This window comes from Stenella coeruleoalba (assembly GCF_951394435.1).
Source record: "Stenella coeruleoalba genome assembly, chromosome: 16".
In the NCBI taxonomy this organism is placed as follows: Eukaryota; Metazoa; Chordata; class Mammalia; order Artiodactyla; family Delphinidae; genus Stenella; species Stenella coeruleoalba.
Window position 1 is genome coordinate 63,167,639 of NC_137162.1, and position 5,782 is coordinate 63,173,420.

The 5,782-nt window shown below is 42.0% G+C and overlaps 1 pseudogene across 1 annotated transcript; it reads left to right on the plus strand.

Annotated features, from left to right (window-relative positions):
• Positions 1-4,679: 4,679 nt before the first annotated feature.
• LOC307174810 (small ubiquitin-related modifier 2-like) lies at positions 4,680-5,170 on the plus strand (annotated as a pseudogene). The gene has a single exon. The product of its transcript is annotated as a small ubiquitin-related modifier 2-like (transcript).
• Positions 5,171-5,782: the final 612 nt, after the last annotated feature.

Consider the following 5,782-nt stretch of genomic DNA (forward strand, 5'->3'; position numbering starts at 1 on the left):
TGGTATACTACAAAGGCCAGCTTGTAAAACCTGTGACACATCCAGGAAGATTAAATCTGTTCTTGGAGCACCTCATTAACCCTCTTATAACACATGTGTGTTAAAGGCTGTAATATTTAGTTACCTGTCTCATCAGGCAACCTGAGATTCCTTAAGGGCCAGGCTTCTGTCTGATTCATCTCTGCGGCCCAGCATGTAGCCCAGTACCTGGACCATAGATTTGTTCCACCTGAATCAAATCTAATTTAACTAGTGCTTGATCCACGATAACCCTGTTTTTCTTACTTTCTTGCTAGCCTGGTGTCACCATTCACAAAAGCATTTTTGGTTTGAGGGTGAATCACAGGAAGACCCTGGTGTCCAACAGTCAATGCCCAGGGCAAAGCCTCAAGGAACAGGCACACCCAGGCCTCAGCTACCCAGGTATCTGAAGTTCAGTGGTTTCTCTGGAGTCTGTTTACAGACTCATGTTATACTCAGAATTAACCACCTCCAAATTTTTTCCACACCAAAATTCATCAGGTTGAAGTTCTTTCCCCTTAACTCAGAAAATCAAGCCTTGACACTTAAGGCTGATTTAGAAAGCGTTTTATATCTGGGTTCTCTTTATTATGACCATTTCTGCTTCTACAGCACATTTCTTCCCTTTATCGGGGGGGAAAAAAAAAGCTGTAGAGGCTTTTGTTTCTATTTATCAAAGAGAAATGTGAGGCTTTGCTAAGCAACTGTGTTGACTCAAAGGACAGAGAAAAGGAGGTGGGAGCATTTAATGCCGCTTCTTAAACGTGAAGGACATTTAATGCCACTTCTTTTTTCTTTCTTTCTTTTTTTCTTTCAAATCAGCAGCAGCATACTTTATTTTTATTTTTCTTTTGGCCGTGCCACATGACATGCAGGATCTTAGTTCCCTGACCAGGGATCAAACCCGTGCCACCTGCAATGGGAGCACGGAATCTTAACCACTGGACCACTAAGGAAGTCACAATGCCATTTCTTTTTAAAGAAAAAACATTACCTTCTTTATTCTAGCTGCTTAACTTAGACGAGACTCTGGACCACAGTAGCTTAATCTGTAAAATGGGAGTAAAAATACTTGGCTGACCTGAAGGATTTCTTAGGGTTCCTTCCAGCTTCATGATTCTACAGCTCCACCTTCACTCCCAACAGTAGGAACCCTAATGCAGTTTCAGTAATCATTGAGCCCAGTGAGGTCCTAAGAGATGCAAAATCAGAGGCTGAGAGCCAGATATCCCCAAAGCTAATTCTGATTTGCCTTTTAAACATTTCACTTCTTTATCTTCTCAATGGTAAGGGGCCAAAAAAGAAAATAAACATTGAAGAAAAAAAGTCCTTAGCTTGGAACACTAAGAGGCTAAGAATACCAGAAACGGTTCCGATGAACCTAGGGGCAGGACAGGAATAAATACACAGATGTAGAGAATGGACTTGCGGACACGGGGAGGGGGAAGGGTAAGCTGGGACAAAGTGAGAGAGTGGCATGGACATATATACACTACCAGATATAAAATAGATAGCTAGTGGGAAGCAGCTGTATAGCACAAGGAGATCAGCTCGGTGCTTTGTGACCACCTAGAGGGGTGGGATGGGGAGGGTGGGAAGGAGACGCAAGTGGAAGGAGATATGGGGATATATGTATATGTATAGCTGATTCACTTTGTTATACAGCAGAAACTAGCACAACATTTTAAAGCAATTATACTCCAATAAAGATGTAAAAAAAAAAAAGAAACCCCATGATTCTGATGTGAGAAGTGATAAAAAAAATTATTCTGTACAGCAGAAACACAACATTGCAAACCAGCTGTACTCCAATAAAAATTTTTTAAAAATAATTCTGACACTTGTTAAAATGGTAAGGATGATTTTGTTCAGACTATTGCAAAGTCTAGGCAGCAAAGATAGCTGTAAAGCACAGACAGCAAAGAAGCCGGGGATTTTTGCCAAGGAACAGAGTGAGGAAGTCAGTGGATAGAAAATTACTGATAGGAGACATTGCTAAACTGACCGAAGGGGGTCCTTGCTAAAGTCACCTCAAGGATTTATACATCAAGGGTGGGGGGATACAGAAGTTGATCAGTTATCAAGGGTTAAGGATATGCACTAAACTGATTTAGCAATATTCTTGGGCAGGGCAGGCAGAAGATAGTATGAGGCCCAATGTGGAGGCCTAGTCAAAAAGAGGGTTCAGAAAATAAACAACAAAAACCTACTGTATAGGACAGGGAACTTATTCAATGTCTTGTAATAACATATAATGGAAAAGAATATATATATATATAACTGAACCACTATGCTGTACACCTAAAACTAACACAATATCGTCAATCAACTATACCTCAATAAAAATAAATAAATAAAAATAATACAAATAAATAAAATTTTAAAAAGAGGTCTTGGAGGAAGCTGACTATATAGTTTGGTCAAGGAGCCAGTACAAACTTCCCATCACTCTGCCCCTCCCTACGTCGTTAAAGGAATTAATATCCATAAAGCATTTAAAACACCCCTTAGGGCTTCCCTGGTGGTGCAGTGGTTAAGTATCCACCTGCCGGTGTTGGGGACATGGGTTTGAGCCCTGGTCCGGGAAGATCCCACATATCGTGGAACAACTAAGCCCGTGCGCCACAACTACTGAGCCCATGAGCCACAACTACTGAGGCCGTGTGCCACAACTACTGAAGACCGTGCGCCTAGAGCCCGTGCTCCACAACAAGAGAAGCCACCGCAATGAGAAGCCCGTGCACCGCAACAAAGAGTAGCCCCCGCTCAACACAACTAGAGAAAGCCCTTGCACAGCAACGAAGACCCAATGAGGCCAAATATAAAATAAATAAATAAAATTTTAAAATAAATAAATAAATAAAATAAAATAAAATACCCCATAATCCCATCTTTGTTTGGGGAGAAGAAAACTGGAATAATTTTGATTATGTTAACAAAAGTTATTTCTAGATTACAAGCAATTTTTATTTCTTTCTTTGAGCTTTTCTATACTTTCCAAATATTCTACAATTAAAAAGTGGCCCCAATAATTTTTGAGTTAAAGGAAGTAAAGGCAGCTGGCTCTTCTGCACTGGGGCCATCAAAGCCAGTAAGTTTTCTAACCAAAATGAGCAGACTCCATCACTCCACCTCCCCATTAAACTCAGGGTCAGAGGGCAGGTCTCAGAGCTGGAAAATACTACTTCTGGAAAGAAAGCTGGAGCAGCAGTCTGTCAAGAAGGCGTGCAACTAAGCGCCCTGAAGCCAGAGCAAGTCAGCAAAATTCCTATTATTTGAAACATGGAAAGTGAGATTAAGTCTTTCCCTGACACCAACAAATAAAGTATGGGGGCCTGAGACAAGATGCCAAATCCAGTTTTGGGTTTACCCGGTTTTGTTACAGCAGAGGGTATAAAGCTGGGCCTCATATCTCACTATTTACATGCAAATCTGATCAAAAATGAGTTGGCCCTACTCCAGGTACCCAGATCTCGAAGGAACTCTGTTTCCAGGGAGGCCCGTGCCTTCTAGGTACAAGTCTCTCTTCTCTGCTTTATTATGGGGGGAGGGGAAAAAAGATACTAAGGCATCTCCTTCACACATTGAAATCATCATGGATTGTGAAACAAAGTGTTGCTTTCCCCCTTCCGACAGTCTACTTGTTACCAGTTGTTTAAGCTTCTCAAAGGCAGGGATCCAGGATTACCTTTTATTCATCTATGTGTCCTCTAGAATGCCACCACAGTGCTGCTCAAAAGCAAGGACATGGGGGGCTTCCCTGGTGGCACAGTGGTTGAGAGTCTGCCTGCCAATGCAGGGGACACGGGTTCGAGCCCTGGTCTGGGAAGATCCCACAGGCCGCGGAGCAACTAGGCCCGTGAGCCACAACTACTGAGCCTGCGTGTCTGGAGCCTGTGCTCCGCAACAAGAGAGGCCGCGATAGTGAGAGGCCCGCGCACTGCGATGAAGAGTGGCCCCCGCTTGCCCCAACTAGAGAAAGCCCTTGAACAGAAACGAAGACCCAACACAGCCAAAAATAAATAAATAAATTAATTAATTAAAAGAAAAAGAATGCAACACAATTCAAAAAAAAAGCAAGGACGTGGTTCCCTGAATAAGATGATAAAGAACAAAAGTGTGGGACAGGAGGACTAGATGTTCAAGTCGGTACCAACCAACCCTGGTTTAGGCCTAAACAGATGCAGTTCCCTCGACATTCTACAGAGGATCTGAATAAAACATGAGGCTTTGTAGAAGTACCTATAGTACAAGAACAAATACCAAGCCTGCTGAATTCCAGGGGCTGCCCTGGGCAATAAAGAGGAAGATACAAGGAGAAAGGATACAGTTCCATTATTTCAAGTAGTTTACAATCTAATGTTTTTCAAACCCTCAGAGCCTTCATGACAGGAAAAACAAAGCGGGGGAGGAGAGAATATAACTTAAGAGAGACTAAGAGACATGCCAACCGACGCAATGCAAAGTGTGGGCCTTCTTTGGGTCACTGAACGCTTTGAACAAACGGAACGTAAAACAACGTAGGAGAGGCACCCTCCGCCTTCTCCACCGCTGCCGCCTCCCTCTTCTGCTGCTCCGGGTGGTGCTTGCGTGCTCCTTCGGTGCGGATCTCGTTCCTCTGCTGTGAAGCGGCAGCTGAGGGGACTGCGGCGCTCGCCATGGCCGAGGAAAGCCCAAGGGAGGAGTCAAGACTGACAGCAACGATCATATTAATTTGAAGGTGGCGGGGCAGGACGGTTCTGTGGTGCAGTTTAAGATTAAGAGGCATACACCACTTAGTAAACTAAGAAAGCCTATTGTGAACGACAGGGTTTGTCAATGAGGCAGATCAGATTCCGATTTGACGGGCAGCCAATCAATGAAACAGACACACCTGCACAGTTGGAAATGGCGGATGAAGATAAAATGGACGTGTTCCAGCGGCAGACACGGGGTGTCTACTGAAAAGGAAACCTGCTAGTTTACTCCAGAATTCTGCTCCTCCAGACCAAGAAGACATTTTCAATTAGAAAACCGCAATTTGGTTCCACCACACCCTGACTACTACAGTATAGTTTCTCTATTCTCTCGTATTCCCGTTCCCCATTCCTTTATTGTACATAAAGTAACTGGTGTATGTGCACAAGCATACTGCATTTTTTTTTAACTAAATGGCCAATGGTATGTTTTGATCGACATCAAATGGAGATGGGCTGGGAAAAAATACTGGTTCTGTGAAAATACCCCCTTTTCTCCATTAGTGGCATCCTCATCAGCTCTTATCTTTATATTCCGGTAAGTTATTTTGCTCTCACTGTTTAACAAAAAAAGAACAACATAAAAATTCTTGCATACCTTGTTCGATTGGGGAATTTTAATGTTTTTCATTTATCATTGTAAAACAAAGGACAATTTTATAACTTCTTTGTACGTAGCTGTTACATGTAGGGCAATCCGTCTTTCAGTAGGGATAAATTACTCTAAAAGAAATGAATCTTAGTTTTCCTTTCAAGTCAAGCACCTTGTTGTTTAAATATACTTCTTGTTAAAAATGAAAAAAAAACGATTTATGAGAAATGCGAACATTGACTGGATATCTGATATAAGGATATCTGATATAAAGAACAAAAGGAAAAGTGAAGGGTTACATGAAACGTGATCTACGAAGAAATAAATTGCTCTTAAAATACCTTCACTTTTAAATATATATATCAATGTTTTGAATAAGTTGTTTGGTGATTTTCTTTTCTGCTCTTCAGTAAAAATGATTACTAACCCTCAG